Source organism: Orbicella franksi, chromosome 2 (assembly GCF_964199315.1).
Source record: "Orbicella franksi chromosome 2, jaOrbFran1.1, whole genome shotgun sequence".
Classification (NCBI taxonomy): domain Eukaryota; kingdom Metazoa; phylum Cnidaria; class Anthozoa; order Scleractinia; family Merulinidae; genus Orbicella; species Orbicella franksi.
The window spans coordinates 25,322,196-25,348,353 of NC_138146.1; the positions used below are offsets into that span (position 1 = coordinate 25,322,196).

Sequence of the window (26,158 nt, forward strand, 5' to 3'; positions counted from 1 at the left end):
AACTATTCAGACTAAAGTGAGTGGCAATAAATCAAAGTAATTATTACAAACAACCCAATGATGTACAAAATAATAAGAAATCTAGCACTAATTGCCTTGGTTTAGAAGACCTTCTTTTCAGTTATAAAACACAGGCACGCGTCGGCCGTGTTTAACGTTAACGTTGAATTAAGGATCCTTCTAAGAAAGCTTCTTTGAACAGAAGCTAGCCCAACAAATGGAACTGTTGTGGATTCGTGAACGGGGTTGGTGTTTGCGCGATTAACAATTTAAAGTAAACAGTACAAATAAAGTTAACTTGGTAAATTCCAACCAAGTTTTGAGTTAACAAGTTTGAGTTAAGAGGCTATTCTATTGGTAAGCCATCCTCTTTTAACTCATTTATCGTGGATTCTGTTACTGATAATTTGTCAGCCACAATACTACCAGGGGTTGTAAATAAGTCTAAGAGGGTATGCTGTTGACACAGGTCGCGCTCGGGCAAAAATAGAACAGTTTCGGCTACAAAATTTGACCGTATGGGAAGTACTTGTTAACTCTCCTTCATTTTGCAAATTTCTACATGCTCGACATCTTGGCACAGTTCCTCTTTTCTTTTTCTTTTTCAATCTGTGCATGCTGGTTTCTGGCGTCTCTTCTCAGCCAGAGAAGCCAGCCAGCCTTATCCTCGTCCCTTGGATCTTCTCGACTGAGGTCCTCTCCGAGGCCTTTCGCCCTTTTTAGTTGACTTCTTGTCGCTTTGTCTTGTCTTTGTTTCAGGGAAGAACCATTACCTCCCTTGCTGTTGCCATTTTAAAGTGCCTTATATTCTACCACCAGCTGTACGTTGTCTTGGGCATCACCATGAGCTACATCGAAAAGGGACTTGTTCACACGGTCTCTTTTCACAGCTGGCGTGAATTGTTTCCGCTTGTTTTATTGTTTGTTTTGTTGTTTCATTATTTCCTCCATTCATTGTTATATTACAAAGATATTTTTTATATTACAAAGTCATTATTATATTGCAAGATATCTCTCCGGTTGATTCATTTTCGGAGTACTTCTAAGTCTTTAATCTCTTCTTTATTAATTGGTATACTTCTAAAACAGTAACTCAGCACTATACCAGAAGTTTGAAAATAAATAACTCAAAAAGTAACATGTCATAAGTAACGATACAAATGCTCGAAATATATAGTTTCTTTTGTGCCGTCATTCCACCTACCTGTGTAAATATTTTCGATCGCTGTCCTCTTCAGTGAAATTCTCTGAGTCTTCCTGGGCCTTGTTGTGTGAAACAGGCTTTCAGTCTCAGCTCTAAAAGACGATTGCACAGTTCAGTTTAAAATATATTCTGTCTTCTTCTCTTAACTTTCGAGCCTGCCGGTTCCGACAATCTTTGAAATGAAATTCGCAAGTCAGAGCATGGGGACCAAATGACTGTCGCAAATCTTCCATATTTGACCCCGCCATGTCGGTAACCCCCGGGGGTACTCCCCTATATGGATTACATTGGTATGTGCGGTCCTAAAAGGTATGGCTTTTCAGCTGTTTTGGTCATAAATAGGGTATCTATTTTGGCTATTTTGGTCCTAAATAGGGTATGGTTTTGCACTCTAGACTTGAATTGGGTATGTTTCTTAGAAGAAGCTACTTTTTCATCATTATCGATAAGAAACGAATGACAGCTTGTCAGGATTACCGCGCCGGTCATTTAATTTATAAACATAATATGGGTCACGAGAGTCAGCCAAAGGAACAGGTGTTTTAAAAATGTTATTGAATATAGGTCTACCAACGATCACCCCTTATTGGTCTATCAAAACGTTTATTTCAGGTTTTTTGCTCATGATTATTTTTTGCGTTACCCGCGAGTGCCGCGACCCACGCTGTATACCCACAACCTTCGCTGTTTACCCGACCCGCGCTGATTAGACACTTCCTCACTAAATGGACATAATTTGTATCTATTTCAAACAGGCCAACCCGAAACTACACCCTTTGACATGTTTGACAGTCGTTGTATACTCGCAGGCGGAGCCATAATCGGGAAATTGGCTCGACAGGGTGCCCCCTCGTCCACCTCACTGCCGCCACGTTGGAAATTGAAAGGGGAAGAAATTCATTTATGATATTTGTACCTGGAAAGACGGAAACAGGAGAAATAAATTCACGCGGCGTAACGCGAGATGGTAAAGTGATCCCGCGTAAGTTCCCTCGTCAAACCGTCTTTCCCGCAAAAAGTTTTCGTGACGTCACTTGTTTTCCCGTGACGCGGAAGACACTGGTAACGAAAGAGAATCCAAACATGGCGACAAGAGGATTATAAACTTATTTTGGTGCCAATACCACGATTAATAGGGCATCTATGGCATCAGTTTCCTATTGAAGCATATTTTCCTCGTTTAGCTGGATTTGGGTGTAAAGAAAGTAGCTGTGACGGCTACAGAACACTGAAGTGAAGACCACCTTTGTGCCGCTTACTGACAACTTATTGGCAAATTATTCTACAAAACTGTTACTAAAGGTAAGTTTAAAACTAAAAGCTGCTGTTTACGAAAATTAGTTTTTCTACTGGTGTTTTTCCATTGCTATTGCCCAAGTAAGTATTGAAGTTGGTTGAATTTTACTGTGTTGAGCTTTTATAATTTATACAGCGGCAAATTCAAATTCTCAGTACCTCTCGCACGTGCCCGCCGTTGTTTTTAGCAAAAAGTCAGGGGCACCCAACGACCGTTTTCTCTCTAATGCTGTTAGATGCTGTTTTAGGCTATCTGGAGTACTTTTAAAGCTCTGTAGGTTAATTTTAGGTTGCACCAAAAAAATTTTATCTGTTCGGATATTCTAGGGGAACTTGAGTATTCTCGAATTTATTAGGGCTTTTTTGTCCATTTCCCGAAAACCTTAGGTCTTATCGCCTTTCCGAAAATGATAGCTGACCTTTTTTCGGTACTCAAAACGACATTTTCAACAGTCCGAAAACAACAGACATTAAATTTCTCATATCACGAAAGTTCGAGGTGCCAATTCTCTCAAGAAAATCAGAGGGGATTAAAGGCCTTCCGAACAGATAATTTACCGAAACGATCCGTTGGGTGCCCCTGAAAAGTATCCAAGACTGGCCTTTGTTCGAGGTTATAAGCTTACAAAACGAAATCCCAATCTCTTAGAAATCCTCTTAGACAATACTAAAGGTGCTAGAAGTTGTAATTGAAAAATATAAAAGGTGCAAAAAGTATTTTTTAAGACACAGAGGATTTCCATCTAGTTTGCATATATTTTTATTTTGCACGTGGTAAATTTGAACTTTTGTAAAACTCTTGTATTCCTTTATAAATTTCAAATACACTATGAACATGTTGTTTTGTTAATAGTAATTTTTTTCTGGGTTCTGTGCTCATATCCCTTTGTGCAAAACGAGAATTTTGGGGTTATTTTTTTGTGAAAAAAAAAAAAAAACCTCTTAGTCAACGGGTCCAGGGTATGTTATGAGCGGGTCAATGGATGTGTGAACGAGTGAGTGAGTGTGTGAGTGAGTGAATGAGTGAGTGAGAGATGTATGTATGCCACACCAATCAGAAAGGGGCTACTATAAAAAACCAATCAGATTGCCGCTTGTAAAGGCGAATCTTGTTTGTGAAGATTTCATCCAGATTTTAGAACGGCCATCTTTGTTTTTCTATAAACAGAAACAGGTATTCTTGTATTGGCCTTATTCCGACATTTCCGATGCTACATTTACATTGGTGAAGCCGAGGACTCTGTAAATGGGTTTCAAAAGATTTCATAATTCGATAATCAGCCGAGGAATCATACAGACTCGCATGTCATCAAGGCTTTGCTTTTTGCATTACTTGAAATTTCGAATAAAACTAGTCTTACCTGCTTGACAACTTGCTGATTCCTAGAGGAACGATTGCTTTTAGAGTAAAGTACACTTGTTATGGTAAGGGGGCTTTTGTCTGTGATGGTATTTGCCAGGTCAGTTCCCATCGATATCATTTGCATTATTTGTGAATACAAGTCTCAATTAAGAAGCCCTGTTTACTGAGTAATACTGTATTCTGGTTAAAACGTTTCTTGAAATCGATACTGAGATACTCATTTGAGGTGGGTTACTCTGAATGAGGCCACTGCTGGAGTTTAACTGGAGAAATTTGTTTTTGTCACAGGTAAATGGTACGGGATATTCTTATTTGTTAGTTTCAAATGGTAACTTGACACTTGTTTTTCACGCACAAGTAGTTTGAATTTAAACTGATAAATCAGTGAATCTTGTTAACACAGTCAGAATAAACAAACAAGAAGCCAATTGCGGCATGCCCAGACTTGATATAAATGTTTGGAAGTCATTTGTTTTAGTCTCTTCAGTGGCATTTTAATATCTTGCATTAATGGCAATTCTTAGAAATGGAAATTTTTAGCAGAGATTTTCTTAAAGTTTGTTTTATAGAAACTCTTCAAATATTCCTGAAGACTCCATGGCGGCAAGTTAAACTGTGAATTAGTTAGATTAGACTTTGAGGTGACACAGTTGGTTCTTTCATTTTGAAACAGATTCCTTGCGGAGTTCAAAGAGGTAAACTAACGCCTTTCTGTAAATGACTTTTTGTCGCCAAAAAGGCCCTCAGGTGTTGAGAAGGGTAATGGGACAAGGAAACTTCCTAAAGTCTACAGATTTCACGGCTTCTTGTAAAATGTATACGGTTTTTCATGTGTCAGGTTGTTTCAAGTCTTCAATTAGGTAATGCTCTTTACCCTCAAATATATCTTGTTTAAACTGGTTTTGAAATCAATGTTAATTTAAAGTGGTTTCGTGGAAAATCAAAACCGAAAAAAAAATATATATATGATCATTCCTGGCAACAGAATGAGACCATACTATTGCATGATGATGTTATAATATAATTGGTTCTTGTGATAAAATGAGTCAGAAAAATTATCCAGAATCAACACCAATCTGTCGTTTATCGTTAGCTACTATTACAGACTGCATGATGTTTAGCTGCCTTGCTGGTAACAGCTCCATGTAGTTCTAATAAACAAAGCCACTTATCAACTGTTAAAGTCAAACCTTGATAAAAGCAGGCTTGATATGATATAAATTCCATATCCTAAGGTGAAATGATAATCATGACTGTTAAGAAGAGTCCACTGAGTTCTGCTAGATCCAGGAGCTTTTAATTCACAAAAAAATAGTTCTTGCATGCCTTGCGTGCCTATGTTTTGTTAGGTGGCTCAATTGGATTTTTGGCTAACAGTACCGTTCAACTTTGAGCGACTAGAGCACCACTATTATCAATCCAATAGAAAATCAAATGTTACTGGTGTGCTAGAGAAAGGTGAAAGTTTCAAATGGGGTACATTTCACCAGGATCTGAGTTACCATAGCAACAAACATGTCACACTTTCACTCATATCACGTTAACACAGTCACACGGAGGGTAAGCGGTGCATGCAAATGGAGAATCACTATGCTGAATGTCTTGTTTATGTTTAGCATAAACATTATCAAGACATATAGTTTTATTGTACTGCTAGCTCGCCGGAGAGCAATCGCACGTTTTATTAATTCATGACGTACAGAAATGAACAATAGCATGGTGATTCGAGACAAAAGACAATTATAATAAAGACAACAAGCAACACGAGTGAAAATCAGCACAATATCTTCCTGAGTTGAGGCTGAAAATTAGCAGCCTTATGTAAAATGTATCAATTCATTTGAAACTTTGGGATTACATTGAATATGGATTAATCTCATTGAGGACCAAGTCAAAAAAATATTTATCAGTGTTTTTTAATTCCTACCCAATTTAATTCTTTTATATAAAAAGCAAAATAACACCCCACACCAGATGATATTTAAGCCAATGTTTCTGAAAGTCAAACAGAGTGATTTCTCTGAGATTTTCACTCCAGGTATTAGATGTTATAAGATTCATTTAAGACCAGAAAACCATTTAGTCAAGTGTTGTGGACATAGTTTGCAATAACATTTAAAAACAGCTTTGTTTTTAGTGCAGAGTGCAGCATTTGGATGGTTTAGGGGGCTGCTGTCTACTAAAGTGCTAATGCTGTAAGATGTAAACTTTAATGTTTCTTTAATTAATTCAATTCAATTAATTAATTGGCCTTGTGGTTAGGGGGTGTGGTGGGAAAGGCACTTGTGTGCACTACATAAAATGTCTAATGCTCACGCTACTCCCTTCATAACATTGCAAAACTATATATATATTTTTATGTTTCCAAAAATCTCTTGGTATCCTTGTGGTACTATTCTTTAAAGAAAATAAACAATTTATAATTGTTCGAAATGCATGCTCAAATTAGTCAGCGTAAGTGTCAACTATACATTAGGGGAAAGATACATTTCATGCAGGATTATAATGGAATGTTGAGTGATTTTCCTTGTGGTAGAACATAACATGTAAAACGCATGCATTCAAGCATCGTTAATGTGATAAACTAAGTTTCTCGAGTACAGATCTTAGTGGTTTTTTGTATGTCGTATGATACCACACTCTTGTTTTTACTGGGGATAGCAGTTATATTTCGGTTATCGTCAGTTCTCCCTTTTTAGTGCAAACAGTGCCGCTGTGACTGAGGTCTTTTTGAATCACCCTAGCTTGGCTCAAGAAATGTCATCTGCGGTTGTCAAACTATTGTGCTTAAGCCAAGGTTCAATTGCAAATAAAGAGTGGAAACGTATTACTTCTCCTTAATGGTGATAATAATATAATAATAATAATAATAATTATAATAATAATAATAATTGTAATAGTAAACGTTTATTGAGTCTCCTTTCTTAGCTTAAATAGTTTACCTTTTTTTTGGTTCACGCCTTCATCCTTATTGTTATTCTTGTTAATATCTCACTTTGTTATACTATTTATGGCATATTTTCATTCTATTTCTCACTGTACAACTGACAATGGATGATATCTCATCCGAAACATGTATTGTCTTCATTGAAAAATGAACTTCAAAAACATTGTGTGGCTCATCAAAGCAATATCTTACTTTGTGCTGCTACGAAGCCTTAATAATAATAATAATAATAATAATAATAATAATAATAATAGTATTAATTGATATCATTGTGTATTAATTTTGAAGTAGTCGTAATGTTAATATCACAGAATAAGAACATGCTATTCTGTGAGTCAACGTGACTATTTGATAATTAGATTTAGTTCTCGTTTATCACTGAAATTTCATTAGCAATTTGAATAAGACAAAATCTTTCTTCTTCCATTTTTTCATAAGATATTTAACTATCTACCATTTATCTCCTGCAGTGAAAAAAAAGCACATTGCCCCTATGTTTCTGAGAAAACAAGGGTATTGAGTTGTATACCTTTGTGATGAAAACAAAAGTATCAACTTGAAGTTACAAACATTGGTATAAAAAGTAAAATTTTCATGTTTGCTACTTCGAGAACACATAAACCGAACACCACAGTAAAATTCAAAGCCGTCTTCACAAACAGTAATTGTAAGTTCTGGGGCCTTGGATGAAAATACATACATAAAACATACACACTGTTTAGATTATGTCTTGTCAAGTCTCTATTCTTTATGATATTCTGCAAGGGCTAAAGGCATAGCTGACTGCCAAGGAGGAGAATGGCAGGGGTGAGGACCTGTGTGACTACTATATGCCAGAGCCGTATATTACACTCTGCACTATCTGGGATTGTCTCACTAGTTGTATTTTGACTCCTTGAAACTTCACTCATAATTTGCTTGAAAATGTTCTGACTTATAGATTTTTTTTTAAATTTTGCCATCGTTAAGACAACTATCTCAAGTCCAAGATCCCCACGTCTTACATGTATTTCGAAATTTATCCCTGATGGTAAGTTATTCTTCGGTCTTATGTAAAATGGGTTATGGCCTCATTTCGTGTCTATGGTAACTCAGACCTTTGTAAGACTTACTTGTCCTAATTTGAAACTTTCATCTTTCTGTAGCATATTGTAAAAATTTGGCCTTCTTTGTACCTTTTAGGCTGTGTTAGGTTCACAAGGCGTTGTGGTAAAATCTACAGCCGCCATCTTTTTTCCTATGGTGGATTGTAAAAGGTACAGGGAAGTGAAGTTATTGTTTTAAATTTCAAACTGACAATACTATACTTTGAGGTCATAAATTTCCATCAACTTGCGTATTTTTGGGTCTGTTAATTATTTCAAGAGATTTTTTGTTCTATTTTACACATGTATACTTAGAATTCTACTTGTACACTTATGGATGTATGCTGCAATCTGATTGGCTGAGGTATCATATACTATGAGCTATTAGTGTGCAAAGGCTTTAGGCTGTCTACAAATCGACAAAGTCTCCCATACATGTATTTCTGAAGTTTCAAGGAAACACTTTGGAAAAAAGATAATGAAGTCATAAAATTCTTGAGTAGGTGAACAAGAGGATGTTTAACCCTACTTGAATTTAAAACCTTGAAATTGTTAAAAAGTTAACGAGTACTTGAACATAGCTGCCAAGTTGAAAATACAATAGTCCATTTTGATGTTACACAATTGAAAGGAGCTGCTTGTCCCCTGGCAGACATTTCTTGGAAAAAATTGGCAAGTTCATATGAAACATGGATCGCATTTTACTAACTTTGGTTAGAGTAAAAGTGATTGTTGGTGAGAATCAAATAAAATTACAAAAATGTGGTCACAAGGACCAAAAAACTGGTAGTGTTTCAAGCCTTTTGATAATTTGAAAAAGAGACTTGAGACACAGCTTTCCAGCTGTGCTACAAAACTATTTCATTTGAAATATTTGTTTATTTATTTAGTGTCCCCAATTAGCACATTAGTGCTAAATACATCGACGCTTAAATAAAGTGGTTATCATCATCATCATCATTATTATTCTTATTATTGTTGTAATCTTGTGAATCTTCTTTTATGAATGTCGAAGAAACTTGCAAAAATATGTAAAGTTCTTCATGATCATGTTTTAATGACTATGTACATGCACCACTCTAGCCCAGAGATGACATACATGTATCAGCAAAATGTTAGCTGAAACTAACATTTTGCAATTGGGCACTTGACTGAATATTAATTAAAAGAGAGAGTATTCTGCCGTTAAATAAAAAATTTACTGTTTTTTTTTTTGTCTAATAGAGCCGGGGATACACGCTTCAACAATCCCATCTTTATAGAGCAAACAACACAACCGAAAGATAACTTTTTTTCGACACAAAGTAAACACGGTCCAAGCATGCGACTTGGAAACGTGTGCTGAAACACACAACTTTTCCTGGAAATAACAAAATAATGTGAGCGGCGCACCATAGAAACTTCGATAAACAATTCTTTCGTCAGGGAAAGAGTATTTTACTATTTGAATGAACGGTTTGTGTCAGATACCAGAGATATCGTTCTCTCGACAAGGTCTTTGGAATGCTTCAAACATCTCACAAGCAACTTGCTGACACATGCTGAAACACAGAACTTTTCCTTGAAGAAAAAATAACTAAATGTGAGCGACGTGCCAGTAAAACTGTGATAAACAATTATTTTGGCCAAAGAAAGAGCATTTTACCGTTTGAATGAATGGTTTGTGTCAAAGATAACCGGAGATATCATTTTTTTGACAAGGTCTTCAGAACGGTTCAAACAATAAACATCTCGCAAGTGACTTGCCGACGGCAGGTTTCTTTTGCAGGTCACAGGTCAGAGGGCACAGGGCACCAAAAAAATACCAAAACGTCATAAAACAGATGCATAGAAGTGCATCCCAAGTGTAACTATAACAGCTCTTTTCTGAAAAAAAAAAAAAGAAAAAAAAGCATAAGGGAAATCAGCTGTGGCACTGAAATAAAAAAAAATTGATCCAAAGAAAGCCAAGACTTATTTCTGTTGAAAACATAAATTCTTTGTAGCCTTTCAATATAATATGAAAATGAAAGAGGCTTACACTGATGTTGACAGTGAACCAGGAGGACCTAGAATCTAGTCTGTCACGATGTGTCACACACGGCATTTTGAGGCATCAAAATGGAGGGTTCTGTATGTTTTGCGAAATTTGGATAGAATTTGTATTTTTATGACACATGATTTAGCCTTTGCATTTTTACATGAAACGTGACTGTTTGCTTTTTACTGTGAACGTGAAGCTGTTTTTCAAATTTTTCGTGATGCATGAAAAGGCCAGTAACTTATGCATGAAAAGGCCAATAACTTATGCATGAAATTGTTTTCAGAAGAGGTATAGGGGACCCTCTTGTTTCTGTTTAGTACATACCCGTTGTAAAGATTTCAAAAAAAGATAGAAATAAAACAGTTCAATTTGCTATCATAATGAATTATCTTATTACAATAACATATATGTAACACTACATGTCTGAAAGCTACATTTCAACCCATTTCGTACATATACCACCCCTAGCAATTTTTTCATTAAAATTATACAGCAAAACATTTTTAGTTGCCATGGGGTTTGTTGCATGGAAACATCTATAAACCTCTTGGGAATCTCGGGTAATTCTTACATCAAGAGTTTTACTGAGTGCTTTTTGATTGTGACCTGTGACCTGCAAAAGAAACCTGCTGACTTGCCGATGTGTGTCTAAACTCAGAACTTTTCCTTGAAGAAAAACAATAACTAAACGTGAGCAGCGCGCCATAGAAACTTTGGTAAACAATTCTTAGTAGCTAAAGAAAGAGCATGTTACTGTTTGAGTGAATGATTTCCGTCAAATAAAACTGGAGATATCATTTTTTCAACAAGGATCTTCAGAACGGTTCAGACAATAAACACTTTGCAAACGACTTGCCGATGGGTGCCAAAACACAGAACCTTGAAGAAAAAATAACTAAACTAAATGTATTGAGCGGTGCACCATAGAAACTTTGATAAACAATTTTTTCGTCAAGGAAAGGGTATTTCACCATTTGAATGAATGATCTGTGTCAAATATCATGTCATTTTTGCGACTAGGATCTTCAGAATGCTTAATTCAGATGATAAACATTTTGAAAACAACTTGCCAATATGTGCCGAAATACAGATCTTTACCTGTAAAAACGTTAAGTTCACGTGTTAAGATAGGGAGTTCAGGCAACTGTTTCAATTTTCTTCCCATTTTTGGTAGCTTAAGATCAAGCAAGTGTTAATAAACGGTAGTTTGTTGGGGAATTTGCGAAGTGATCGAAAACTTGAAATATGATATCTTTCATTGATTGGTATGACGTTTTAACAATATGAAATTTTGCTTTGAAGCCTTTTTCATTCCCAGAAATATAATGTCCTTTGTTTGACCAACAATGCTTCACATAAAGAAACTTATGGGAATGCATAACAAAGAGACGTATACGAGTGTATATACGCGCATGTGTGCTCGTATATACGCGCATATGTGTGTGTATTGACATACGTGTATACACAAAATACGCTTGTATAATGTGCATATGGGTAGTTCGCTTGTATCTGAGCTGCACTGTAAATCTAGTCTGAAGGCATATGTGCATATACTATATGCTCTGTGGCAAGCTGTCAAGCCATTGAAAACAACAATGACCTGTTAAGAAAAGAAAAAAATAAAAGGTTAGCTCAAACCATAGTTACCATACTAACTATGCTCAAACATACTAATCAGACATACGCGTATATGCTGTTTTCGCGTATGTGCATATATGCATACGCATATATGTGTATTGGGCTGACCTGAATTACACATATATTTTGGTTCAGATATATCTGAGCTGCACTGTAAAAGGTTTCTTATCTCTAACAAATGCTTTTGGGGCTTCAATATCACACCCTACCTTGTAAAAGTCCCTTAGTTTCTTTAATAGCAACATGGAATTTACAGGTTTTCTCTAAATTACAATTATTGTACATTTATTTATTTGGGTATTAATGGTCTCTTAGAGACCAAAGATAGAGTAGTAACTTGAAAGGTTGAGGAGAACCGCAGATAATGTGTGTGGTTTCACAGGGCAGTTTCGAATATTTTATGGAATCATTATGGTCTGTTGTTTGTAAGTCAGAGTGTAGACTATAGAAAATGTGGTAAATTCAGTAGTGAATTATGGGGAACATTAATTTGGTGTGAAGTCCTGGGTGAACAGCCCGGGGGGGGGGGGGGGGGGGTACTTGGGTCAATCTTTGGTGGGTATGTGCCGCTGGTCTCTCAGAACCCCTACCCCATTATAGTCATATTCTATGGCCAATTATAGACCCCATCTTAGTCACTTTTGGGTAAATGTAATTTTCACGACCCCAACTTAGTCACTTTCTGTTTTTGCATCTGCCGTATAAATCCTTTTAACTAAGTCGTTCTAAAATGAGTTGACACAATTAATAAACTGAATGAAGAACACTTCAACAAACATACCGTCATAAATAGTTGAAATGCAAACATTCTTCTTTAACGGTAACATTACACTAGCACTGACATTATAATAGCATTTTTGATGTGGATAAAGCAAACTAGTCCCAAGCAAAGGAGATCAAACGCTTATTACAGCAAAAGAAGATCCAAGTTATCTTCACTTCGATGGACGCAGAATAGCAATTAAATACCGTAACACAAATGTGGACTTTGTTCTGGACTATTGTTCAACTGGTTAATGCTTACTGACTTCAAGGCCGGAAATGTAATGGGAACCGTTTGTCAAATATTAAACAACAGCAATAAATACAGTAACATTTTTTTTTCAGCAAATCTTTCCGTTTATAAATCACAACTTGCCAGAATTTTCTTAGTCTCAAAATCCCGGAAAAGTGTGACCCCATTCTAGTCACCCTATAAAAAATGCTTGAAAAGGCGACCCCATTATAGTCAGTCCAGTTGCGAAAATGCGACCCCATCCAGCAGCACATCCCCATTAGCCAATTTATAGGAAGTGCCCCCCCCCCCCCCCCCCCGGGTGAACAGGAGAGGGATGTACATGTACTATTTTAACAGTAATTGTTTGATTTCGGATGGAAGATAAAATTTATTGTGTACAATTTTCTTCTTTTGTCAGGCTACTTGAGGAAGAGCTGGATTGATGTGGATGAATAAGTCATTTGGAAAAGAAGACAAGGAAAGAAGGAAGGAAGGAAGGATGTTTGAAACTGACGGGGTGAAGAGACAGATCTAGACCGAAAAAAGACAGACTTGGGATTGTTTTACATGTAAATGGCAACAGCTGCAACTGGAAGAAGCGAAATCAGTCTCCTTGCCTGACCAGGTAAATACTATACTGGAATTGATTATCTCATCTGAATTTTCAAGCAGGGGTGGGGGTTATCAAGAGGATCAGATTCTGCCATACATGTATATGTATGCTGTTACAGAGGGAAAAAATAACTTACGTCAGTCTATACCTCTCCCAGTAAAGTTAGTCCTGAATCCTGAAAAGGGCCAAATGGGCCTGAGAACAAGAAAGCTCAACACAAAATGGCAAACTGGGCATCCCTGATTACGAGATGCCTGAAAAATGTTTGTTTGTGAATCGTTGCAGAGATGTTTTTTTTTTTACTGGGAGGGGACGCATCTTTCTGGGTGAGTGAAAATTACACCAGCAAGTGCATTTTTAGAGACACTGGCCCGAATGGCAAGTGATATCAAAATGTAGTTTCCAACACTGAATAATATTATGTACAGGTTGAGCTTCACCTTGGGCTGTCACCTTGTAGTGGTGGTGAGGCTTGGGTGTCTCAATGACCCTAAGAGCTGTGCTGGCTGGGACTCTAGTCCCTGGCAGGTTTAACCATGCCAGATTGGTCGAGGGGTAGAGACCAGACAAAGAACAGCCCCTGGTCCTCCAGGTTGGGGGTTGGGCGGTGGGTCAATCACCCGCCCCCTTAAAACAAAGCAGATTACAGAAACCTTAAACACTCGAAGGCAACCTTCTCTTGGGGCCAATGTGGTACCTTGCTTAGGTAGGCAAAGTATGACGCCCTTGAGCCAAAGCCGAGAGGATGCTCAGGAGCTGAACAAACCACTAATGACCCCACGGACTCAGATTAGAATAGGGAACTGGAATGTGAGAACAATGTTTACTGCAGGAAAGTCCACACAAGTTGCGAGAGTGATGAATCAGATGAAGATCCAAATTATGGGAATAAGTGAGTGCCGATGGATAGGAGCAGGTAGAATGAAATTGAGTTCAGGTGAAACAGTACTGTACTCAGGTCGAGATGATGATCAACTCATGCAAGGCGTGGCAATAATGATGACACCAGAGGCAACAAAGGCAAGATTCTACTCCAAGTTTGTCAAGCTTACAATGATACACACGTATGCGCCAACCAACGATGCTGACGAGGTAACAAAAGAAGACTTCTACGGGAAACTACAAGAAGTAGCTGAGCAGGTACACAAACATGATATGTTAATCATCATTGGAGACATGTATGCAAAGGTGGGTAACCTTGTCAACGGCCTTGGAAGAGTAATGGGACAACACGGACTGGGCACGGTTAATGATAATGGAGAAAGACTGAAAGAATTCTGTGATTTTAATGAAATGGTTATCACTGGAACAGTATTTCCTCACAAGGAAATTCACAAGCAAACCTGGGTGTTGCCCGATGGAAGAACAAAAAATCAGATAGATCACACTCTAGTTAACAGAAAATTTAGAACATCAGTGTTAGATACCAGGGCCATGAGGTCAGCAGATGTGGCCAGCGACCATTACCTTGTACGATCAACCATCAGATTAAAGCTCAAAAGAGCACCGGTGACAAAGAGTACCCAAAAAAAGTTTGACACACACAAACTCCAAAACAATGACATACATAGAAGGTTCAACATACAGCTGAAAAACAGATTCCAGGCACTAGCAGTGGAAGAGCTAATGAATGATGGAAGAGAAGAAGAAGGAGACCAAGTGGAAAGGAAAAGTGAGATATTGGAGAAAGCTTATGTAAAAACGGCAGAAGAGTTACTAGGGTACAAGAAAAAGAAAAACAAGCCATGGTTGAGTCAGGAAACCTGGGCTCTGATAGACCAAAGGAAAGTCATCAAACAGAAGTTAATCAGTGCAAGATCAGCGAGACTAAAGCAGAGATGGCAAGATGAATACCGACAGAAGGATAGGGAAATTAAAAGACAGGTTAGGGTGGATAAAAGAAGATGGACTGAAGAGATGGCAGAAGAAGCTGAAAATGCGGCCAAACAACAACATATGAAAACACTTTATACGCTGACCAAAGTATTAAGCAACGAAAGGCCAAGGCAGAGTGCCGCAGTAATGGACAAAAACGGCAAGATCCTTAATGATAAAGAAAGTAAAACCAAACGATGGTTGGAGCACTTCTCTGAAGTACTAAATAGAGAGAACCCTAGTAATCCAGTAAGTGAAATGGAGATAGAACTGCCGGATGAAATAGAAGAAATTGATACATCTGAACCCAGTAGAGGTGAGGTAAGGAAGGCAATAGGGCATCTGAAGAATGAAAAAGCGCCGGGAATTGACAACATACAAGCAGAGCTGCTCAAAGCTGATGTTGACTATGCTACCACTAAAGTCAAGGAGATCATAGACATAGTGTGGAGAGACGAGAAGACACCAAGAAAATGGAGAAAAGGACTGATTGTCAAACTAACGAAAAAAGGTAATCTGAAGGAATGTAAAAACTGGCGTGGAATTACGCTGCTGTCAGTTGTCAGTAAAGTCATGGGAAGAATTGTGATTGACAGGATACGAACCGGAGTAGAGTCGAAACTCAGAAAGGAACAAGCAGGTTTTTGACCAGGTAGAGGAACTACTGAGCAAATTTTCATATTGAGAAGTATCATCGAACAGTCAATAGAGTGGCAGTCGTCACTGTACGTTAACTTCATAGATTTCGAGAAAGCATTCGATTCAGTCCACAGGGATAGTCTATCATTGATTATGAGAAGCTACAGCATACCATCCAAGATAATCAACATGGTGAAAGCGCTCTATGCTGACTTTGAATGCACAGTAGTGGATGGACACAACACAACAGAGTGGTTCAAGATCAAAACCGGAGTGAAACAAGGCTGTAACATGTCAGGTTTACTATTCCTACTAGTCGTTGACTGGGTAGTGAGAAATACATTGCAAGAGGGGAACACCAGGATAAGATGGAAGTTCACCACAAAACTCGAGGATCTCGACTTTGCAGATGATATAGCCCTTTTATCATCAACCAGGCAGCACATTCAGACTAAGACCGATAAGTTGGCGCATGAAGCAGAAAGGGTGGGACTGAAAGTCAATGTAGATAAATGTAAACTACTGCAAATAAATTCGAGGAACAACGATGTGGTGGAGGTGAATGGACGAGGAATAGAAGATGTTGATAGATTTGTGTACTTGGGAGCTACGGTTTCCAAAGAGGGCGGAGGCACTGAAGACATCCACAACAGAGTAGTCAAAGCGAGGGGGGTATTCTTGAAATTGAAAAAGATCTGGAGTAGCAACAGCATCAGTCGATGAACCAAAGTCAGGCTATATAAGACAGTGGTAAAGCCAGTCTTGATGTATGGCTGCGAGATGTGGAAAATGAATAAAAGTGATGAGAATAAAATCGACGTCTTCCAAAGCAGATGTCTTAGACAGATATTTAAGATACGCTGGCAAGAAAGAATTACATACAAAGAAGTCCTGAAGATGGCTGAGATTGAAAACCTCAGTGAGGGCATGCGAAAGAGAAGATGGAAATTCATCGGTCACATCATGAGGAAAGAACCAAATAATGACTGCAGAACTGCATTAACCTGGACCCCAGAAAGGTGGCGAAAACGGGGTAGACCAAAGACAACATGGGGGAAGACAGCAGAGACAGAAAGGGAAAAAGCTGGATGGAAGAACTGGAGTGAGGTACAAATCGCAGCGGCTGACAGAGCTGGTTGGCGGGATTGTGTTGAGGCCTTATGTGCCACATGGCACGAAGAAGATAGGTAACAGGTAAAAGGTTGAGGAAACCTACAGACAAAGTGGGTGGTTTCACAGCAGAGTTTTGGATATTTTACAAACTTAGTACAGTATGGTCAGACTACTGTTTTTAAGAGTATAGACTACAGAAAATGTGGTGAATTTAGTGGTAAATTAGAGGAACATTTGGTGTGAAGTCATGGGTGAACAGGAGAGGGTAGTGCTATTTTAAACAGTAATTGCTTGACTTCAGATGTTAAATGTACACAATCATGTACAATTTTCTTTCTTTATCAGCCACTCAAGAAAGAGCTGGATTGATGTGGATTAATAAGTCATTAGGAAAAGAAGATAAGGAAAGAAGGTAGACTGGAACTGGATGCTAAAGACTGAAATGGTGGAGAGCCAGACCAAAAAACAGGGGACTGCTGTAGCGGTATATGGCAACAGTTGCAACTGGAAGAAACTAAATCTGTCACCTTGGCTAACCAGGTAAATACTATACTAGACAATGCTAGGAATTTGATCATCTCATCTGAAGTCAGACCGGGTCTTGGGTTCAAATCTCAAATTTTCAAACAAGGGAAGGGTATCCAGGACTGATTTAAATAATATTATGGGTACAGTAGCTTAACTGGAAGAAGCAAATCCAGTCTCATTGACTGACCAGGTAAATACGTACTGTGCATACAATGCTTGGATATGACACTCCAAACTTTTCAGCTTTTCGGTAAAGGACATTGAGGCGAGAGATGTGTTGCAGGACTGTAAACAGCGAAGTGGTTACAGGGAAGGATTAGGCAAGGCCAAAATTGTGAGGAACAGTGGGAAGGAATGCCTGCTTTAAGAATTAGACTCTTCACCTAACATCCACCAAATTCCTTGTACTGTAATTTAATTTTATAGACTGTCAGTGACTGTCAATGCTGTATGCTCTCCAATTAGAAAAAACTGGCAATGTAAATTCCTGTAGGAAAGCCTAAATTTACTTACGCTGGCAAGATTTAAATCTCTCAAAGCACTTGTTAATATGTCCTTGTTTTCAACTGCCATGGTTATTTTTTGATGGGATAATTTGAAAAAAAAAAAAAAAAAGAAAGAAAGAAAAAAGGGAGTTCTTATATCAGGCATTCCTCCTCTCTCCCACTCCCCCAGTCCTTGCCCTCGTTGTCTAAGTCAGACTTCTCAAACAATCTGGCAAAGGTAACAAAAAATTATGATGTGGAGATTGCATTCAAAGTTGGAATGATCAATAAGGCTAAAAAGTAGTTTGTAACATCAAGTGTTGATTGTTGAAAAGCTAATTATAAACAGAAACCATTGAGAACTTCCTCAGGTTCACCTTTGGGAAAGTTCCCTGTTCTAAATCTCTGTTAGTTGTATAATGTGCACAGAACTTTAGTACAGTGCTATGTGCTTTACCACTGCCACCTAGGAATTTTTTTTTATTAGTTTTTCAATTGACATCTGTTTGACAACTTCATAGCTTTCATTTCAAAGGCCAATCAAACTGCAACAACGTGCCACTGGTTTCAGATGTTTCCAGCTTGAGACTTTTGAAATTCCTACGAGAGTGAATGGTTAATTTGACAATTAAACATCTCTGCCCTCAACAGTTCCCATACATGTTTTGATTGGCTGGTTAAAAATACAGCAATTAGATGTTATGAAAAAGTCAAAATCAAGTAATCAAAATATTTCACTGTGCAAGCTCATAATCAAAATCTTTTCTTAATGTGTCATTTCATAGTCAACAATGGATGGACAGTAGAGGTATCTGGAAAGACAGTGGACAAACCTGGATGGACAGTGGGCAAACCCAGAACATTCAAACCTTGACCAATCAGGTAAATATATGTAAATGTACACAGTTACTGTGGATCATGTGTCAGGTCATAATCAAGAATCTTTTCTGAAAGTCGAGTTCATTATATACAGTGTAGTCAACAATGGATGGCCAGTATACAGTACTGTAGTCTGATAAGTTTAAACAGACAGTAGACAAACCTGGATGGCAAGTGGTTATGTTGAACTAAGCTATGTACAGTCTGACCAAGGCAGTCATTAAAACTAGATACACAATCATGTAATTAATAGTGAATCAAATGAAATTGAATATTAAGTAATTTATATTTTATATAATAAATTGTAATCGCAATGTCACCATTAAACAAAATGAGAGTTAAAGGTGGCTCCAAAGGGGAATCATTTATCATGTTGCACATGCAAGTGTTATGTTTTGAATGCTGTTTTTGCTTTCGTTTTTACACCCAGTCCTCTCAAACTTATTAAATGTAGTAAGCAATGATGATATGTTGATTTACTATGAATCATCTCTTGTAAAATCTTTACTTTTAATGTTGAATTATAAATGCCCAAACAAATGCGTTGTTTGCTGTTTTTATGGCTTTATTATTTTTATGATTTTCTTGAATTTCCTTCAGTGAAAATTTCCAAAATTTTTACAGTACATTGAATACGACGGGATACGAATTTTAAATACAAAAAAGTAGGGTTTGTACTGGCAGTTTTCTAGATTTTTGCATATTTACGTCTTTTACCACTGCAGAAAAACCAGTCAGATAGATTTTGCTGAAAAACAAGCTCCAACTAAAGTAAACGATTTATTACGGTAGTCTGCCAAATTTTACGGAATTTCACTGTGGGAAACAAGAGAAAATTCACTGTCAGTTGTGGTTTTTGTGCTCATGTTGATGTCATAAAATTTCAAAAATACTGATGTTTTCCTTTGAGTGTGCACTGATTACTTGAGCTTTTGTCCTAAGTTTGAGTACGATTGTAAAACTACTGTATAGGAAGCCACCCTAAAACCAAAAAACTGGTAAAAATATCTGTTGTCTAAAGCTTTAGATTGGATTCCCACAATAACTTATCATTTAATTGCTTGCTTTGTCACAGGATGCTGGACAGCAGAGATTGTCACAAGACAGCATGGACTTGGAGAGACAAGAAAATTAATGGGCAACACACCTGGAGACACAAATTGAAGAGGATGCTTAAAGATTGGCTACCAAGACAAGACAACAAGATGCTTTGTTATTAGTAGTTTGTCTGTTTTATTGTGTATCTATATGGCCCAGCCCGGGAGGCCTTTGGACATGGGGTACAGCTGGCCCGGGGTTTTCCTCCTAGGGGCAAGTGGACGTACGGGGAGGTTTTTCACCCAGCTGTTGTTCCACAACCCCTGTTCAGGTTAGTTGATTATTTCTTTAGTGTGATAGTCTTCAACTAGATTTTCATAATAAACTCTTGGCCAACACCTTGCTTTGGTTTGGGGTATGTCAGTTGACCTGATTGATGCTGACTTCACTACAACTTACTGAAACACACAACTGTGAACCGATACCAACAACGTCTTGCCTTTCACCCAACAATTGACTTTTTCATGACCTTGACAAAGCAATCAACAATACATTAACTTCAAACAGAACCAACAGAAACTTGACTAGCAATAGATGGATTGAAACTGAGAACATCTGACACTAAAACCTTACAAATCACCTATTCATGGCCTTAACAAACTATAACTTCAAACAGAACCAACACAGACTTGACCTAACAATAGATGGACTAAAACTAGACAACATCCGACACTGACAACTACTTACACTGTACAGTTGAATTGTACATGTATTTATGATTTCAACAAACAAACCAACAAACTTTAACTTCAAACAGAACCAAAACAAACTTCACTAACTGCAATAGATGTATTGATACTGAGATCCAAACCAATAATTACATCCACCTTACAGATGATGTATTCATGACCTCAACAAAGCAACCAACAAACTTTTAATTAACTTCAAACAGAACCAACACAAACTTGACTGTCTAACAATAGATGGATTAGAACTACACAACATCTGACACTGACAACTTTACACCCTACAAGATTCATGACGTATTCACAACCTCAACAAACCAACTGACCAACAAACTTTTAATTAGTTGTAGACAAAACCAACACAAATTTGACGAACATTATACAACGTACATGGATTGAGACTACGCATGACATGCATGCAACATCTGACACTGACAACTATTACTACTTACACGTGAAAATTGACTTATCATGACTTCAACAAACCTAACATTTGAGCCTGACTCCGGCACTTCAGTGTACAATACTGCTAGAATACTACGGACTAAGATTCTGACTTAACCATGATCACCGAAACTGCTCGACAGACTACAGAAACTGCACAAACCACATACCAATGCAAAGATTTGCATTGAGTCAGATAATATTATAATTATTATATGTAGATGTGTGTGCCACCATTGTTCAGACAAGTCCCTTTTTTGTAACAAAACCATCCTAGCTGTCACTGCATGGGATTAATTGGTTCATTGATTGGAAGCAGAGATCTCTGTTACTGTATGTAGTTCTCACTCCAGGTTGCTTTATAGATTAAATTGAGATGAAATAAATTATTCAAGGTGTTGTGTGTTTCATGATGTGGTCCCTAATGGGATGTAGATTGCAATGCTTTTACTCTTACTGCTAGTCTACATACTGTAGCCTTCATCTGGCAATGAAGGTTAGCAGGAAGTAGTCAAATATCGTAATCTGCATCCCAAGGGAATACATCATAGGGCAGACAATAACTCACTTTACATTGACCAGCCACCATCTTTTTCATGACCAATTTTATGTACTTTTTTGGATGCATATTATTGAGAGAACTACATGTTGCAGCAAAGATCTCTGAATCCAATCTGAACCAGTTGATCATGAAACCCATTCCATTTGGCTGATTTGAATCCATTTAACAATTAATTCTATTCTCGCACTTGTTTGTTCCATTTGAGTTAAGGTTGAAGGTTCAAGCACAAGATTCCCTTGAGCAGTGGTTTTTTTTTCATCCTTTGTCTAGATGTGTGAAGTACAGTTTCTCCTAGACAAAGTCTCAAGAATTTTAAAATTGTTTAGAAAAGTTGACCAAAAGTTGTAAAACAATTTCAGGAATTAATCATAAAGAAACAAACCAGTATAGCGCATATCCATTTAAAAGCCATAATTGTTATTATAATATCAGCATAGAAATTATCTTGTCTTCTCTCCACATCTTTCCAATAGTAACTGATTGATCATGTTTTAGAAACAAACTAAGACAAATTTTCTTGTGATGCATGATCATTTGGTCAATTCTCTTTATGTCTGGTTCATTCTGTGAGGAGAAACTTGTTCTTGATCATTTCTGGGGTTTAAAGGATTAAACAAAGATTAACAACAACAGATAATGTTCAACAAAATTTCAGAGTTTATTTCTTCAATTCCAAAATTCATACTATTTACAAAACACTAGAACACATATAAGGTACAGTTAAATTATTTCCTTTGAGGTTTGGCATTGAACAAAATTACACTTAAAGAAAAATACATGTCTCAAATTTCAAAATTTGCACATTTATGCTGAACAAAGCAGGGAAAACAAACAGGATTAGCCAGGTTAATGGTAACTGCTGCATATAAGCAACTTTTATCTTTTGGGCACATACTAACTAAGGTTTCATCCTTAGCCTGACTGAAATTTTGAGAGTAGAGGGCCTAAGCACAGTCAGCACATGTTCAGGACACCCAGTTTTTCACCATTCTGCCTTTGCCATAGAGTTTGTTTCATTACAAGCTAAGATAAATTTACTATCAGGGATTCGGAAAACTCTTAGAATTTAGTCAGCAAATTCTTCAATTCTTATTACTTTAAGTGTATTTTGTTAGAATCGATATTTAACTAATGAACTCTAACAACAATCAACATCATGCTGCCATGCAAACATATTACCTACTGTAGCTTCCATAAATCTTAAAATAATGTTTTTTTTTAATATGTTTTGTTAAAATTTGTATTTAGTTTATAAGCCATTGACTTGTTGCTTTCAAATAGACAGGCAGTGATTCAAAAATAATTTCCTTTTTCAATTTTTTTTTCTTTTTTTTTTTTTTCATTTTAAAATTAAGTGCCTGGCAACTTGATGGTGGCTGTTTAATTCATAAACAAGGGAAGCATTTAATATTATAAATATAATAATCTCAAGATAGTTGCACAAATATTTTTTATTTTCAATTTATATCAGTTTGGATTAGAATTATTTCATCTCCATAATTTGGCCTGGGTACACAGTTTCCATTTGGCATTCCATGTTCAGTTGTCATAACGACTTCAAGTGGGGTGCAAAATGACATCTATTTACTATGAGGCTACCACAAAATTCAACAGCTTTGTTATGGCAATGTTATCAATTTTTCGTATAGTTATTTGACACTATATTTATACCAGTAATTATGAATGCTTCCTTTGTTTATATTAGTTTAATTTAGTCAGTGTACATATTAGGAAGATCTGCAAGCTCATTAGCCCAAACGGAAATCATGCAAGCCCAAAAATAGTACTTATTTTCAAGTGCAACAAAACTTACAACGACTAGCTAGGTGCGATGATAGTCTTGTTGTGTCTACTCCACCATATTTACCTTCTTGACTGAATTTATTATTTTCAAGACTTACCCTTGAAATGTTCATTAATTTGCAAATGTTATATGCCTTCAGCCACAAAATATGACAGTACTTGATTGCAGAAAAGTTTGAGTGGCAATCTCACTGAAGAATTTAAAACCATTTTTTTGTCACATAGGATTTTTTTTTCAGAATTGGGCTATTTTTGTTTACCAAAGTCTCATTAATTTTTCATTCCATTTCAATTTCTCAAATTTTGATTCAACTATTCCTGGCTAATGGTAATATTTAATATTAAGATTAGACAAAGTGCATGTAAGATCAGCAGTCTGCATTTTAAACTTTAGTTATATTGCTTTTTCTTTTGTTTCCTGTTATTTTACTTTAATTTACAAACAGCACCTTGATGCTTTCCCACAAGTATATAAACAAACCTTTTGCCGAGCCTCATAAAAAATGATCACAGTGTTAATAATATTACTTTCATAATGCAGACTGTTGATGAACCTATTTTTCATTTTAATTTTATTTGCACAGATTGCTTGGTTCTTTCTTGGTGTTGCAAGTCATCATATTTTGAAGGCTCCTTTAGGCCTCCTTTAAACTTTTTCTTTGATTCATTTCCTCTACAAAATATAGGGATTTTTTTCTACTGTTTTCTGTTTTAGGCTTCAAGGCATTTTTTGCTTGGCACCCTAAACACACACGCTCACAGTCTAGCTTAAGGTTCCAAACTTGTTTCTTTTTTTTCTGGACATGCATCACCAAGAAACAGCCATTTTTCCTTCATTACTTTAGTTATAATGCTAATGAGCTTGCATGTATCTACTAATTAAGTTGTTAGGTTCTTATTTAATTCCAGGACAGAAGGTGGCACACACATCATGACCAAAGATTGGTCATATTTAAATCTAGTCAGTCACGTCCCTTCTGGGTTGCGGAAGCTCTGTCTTTGAGAAGGTGTGTGTTTCTGATGTCCTCTGAAATATTCCAACTGAGGAATCCTGGGAAACTTTATCTGATCCTGTAATCCAAGCCGGGGATAGTTGGGCACTTGGAAGATTTGGCCATTTGCTCTCAAGTGGGGTGGACAGTGTGAAGGAAGGTGAGAGTTTGCTTTACATGTCTTTAGGGTTTCACATAGTTTGTCACAATACCACACCATCAATTTCGGCCCAGCAAGATGCTTGTTTGCAGTCAATGTGTCAGGAAATGTTCCACAACCAAGGACGTAAAACAGGAGTGCTGAATTGTGGAGCTCAAGGAAGGTGCATCTCTAGAGAAAGCATAGACAGAGGAGATCACTGAATTTCATCGGTCTGACCTGATTGGATTTTTACAAATGACATCAAATTGAGCTGAGTCACTGGGGGTCTCTCTGATTGAGTTGCTACTAGGTCAGGTTTTCTCTTTTTTTCTAGGTTCGTTAAATAAACTTAAACTTAAGAATACTAAAATATAATCCTGGAGGCCTGATTCTAAACATAACACATCTTTTTCAAAACAATTCTTTCTAAGCATTTTCTTAAATTTTCATTCTCCCTTTTAAGGAATTTGAAACAACCAAATTATTTTCATTCCCTGTTTTCAATTTCATTTAACTTATAAGATAATTCTCTGATATTCCAAAAATTACTATCATTAGGTTGGCACTCCACAAACTTTAGGGAGTCTAAGCACCAGCTTTTGGTACGTGGCTCTCTGGGATTGCCTTGGTAACCAACAGGAGTTGTGACTGGGTCAATGGTTGCCTTGGTAACCAAGCAATCACAACTCATGCTAGTTAACAAAGCAATCTTAGAAATTCTTGTGCTGACAGCTTGTGCCTAGTCTTCCTTAAGGGTGTGGAGTGTTTAATAGTTATTCTTATTTGTCAATTGGCTATTTCTTAGAACCAAAATAATTATGTAATTGGTGTTTGAGAATAATTCTTCGTCGGTAGGCTGGTTAACTGTTAAGTAAGTCGGCGACATAACGTTTAACAGTTAATTAGTCTGTTGATGAAGGGTAATTCTGAAACATCTTGCATTGATCATTATTTTAAGCATTTTAGTTCCCAGTAATTCAATTTCTAACTAACCTAACTAATCAAACAGGAATTCAAAACAATTTATATTATAGATATACATTTATATAAATATATAAGTCAATGTAGCATTTCTTTATTCAAACTGAAATATCCTTTTTTTTTGTAACGACACTAAAACTTGAGGGGGTGAAACTTTTTTAGGTAGGCTCAATTTTTTCATGGGTTAAATCTATTTTTCCACCAAAATTCAGAGTTCTTCGGATTGTCACGCAGTGCTCCTCTACAAAGTGAGGAGAGACATTGCGTGAGCAGAGAAGTCAGAGATGCGAAGGATGCTGCAATCTCTCGTAATGGGAATTTTTGATTAACAAACAAAAAATATTTTAAAAATCTACAATGGAAATTAACGAGTGAAGTTCGATTTTTGAACCATTTCAAGTCAAAACTTGGCCAAATTAAAAAAGAAAAGAAGTCGCGACCAAATTTATTAGTCAACAATTTTCTAGTTTTAAATCTTTGCGCGAATAAATATTTAATTTAAACACAATATATCTAATGTTAGCAGCGATTCGGACTAAACTTCAAGCTTGTTTTAGTTTTCAAATAAAAACAAGACCCGCTCAGTTTCGTTTGTTAATTGTTCGTTTCAGATCACGGATGTTCTCTGGAGAATTGTCTTTCTAATTATTCATTCATTCGCACGGGAATTTGATTTGCTTATGAATAAACAACTCTCCAGGGTTACGTCACGTGATATGAAATAGGACAACAAGCAAACAAGCTGATTAAGCATAAGTAACTAAA

General features: G+C 36.9%; 1 long non-coding RNA gene across 2 annotated transcripts; it reads left to right on the forward strand.

Moving 5' to 3' along the window:
* The first annotated feature begins 914 nt into the window (after nt 1-914).
* LOC145478904 (uncharacterized) lies at nt 915-25,509 on the forward strand. Of its 2 annotated transcripts, XR_014048341.1 has the most exons (5): nt 915-2,506; nt 12,972-13,178; nt 17,139-17,333; nt 18,592-18,688; nt 19,761-25,509. It is a non-coding gene; the product is annotated as an uncharacterized LOC145478904 (long non-coding RNA). The 2 variants fall into 2 exon arrangements; XR_014048342.1 differs by lacking the exon at nt 12,972-13,178.
* Nucleotides 25,510-26,158: the final 649 nt, after the last annotated feature.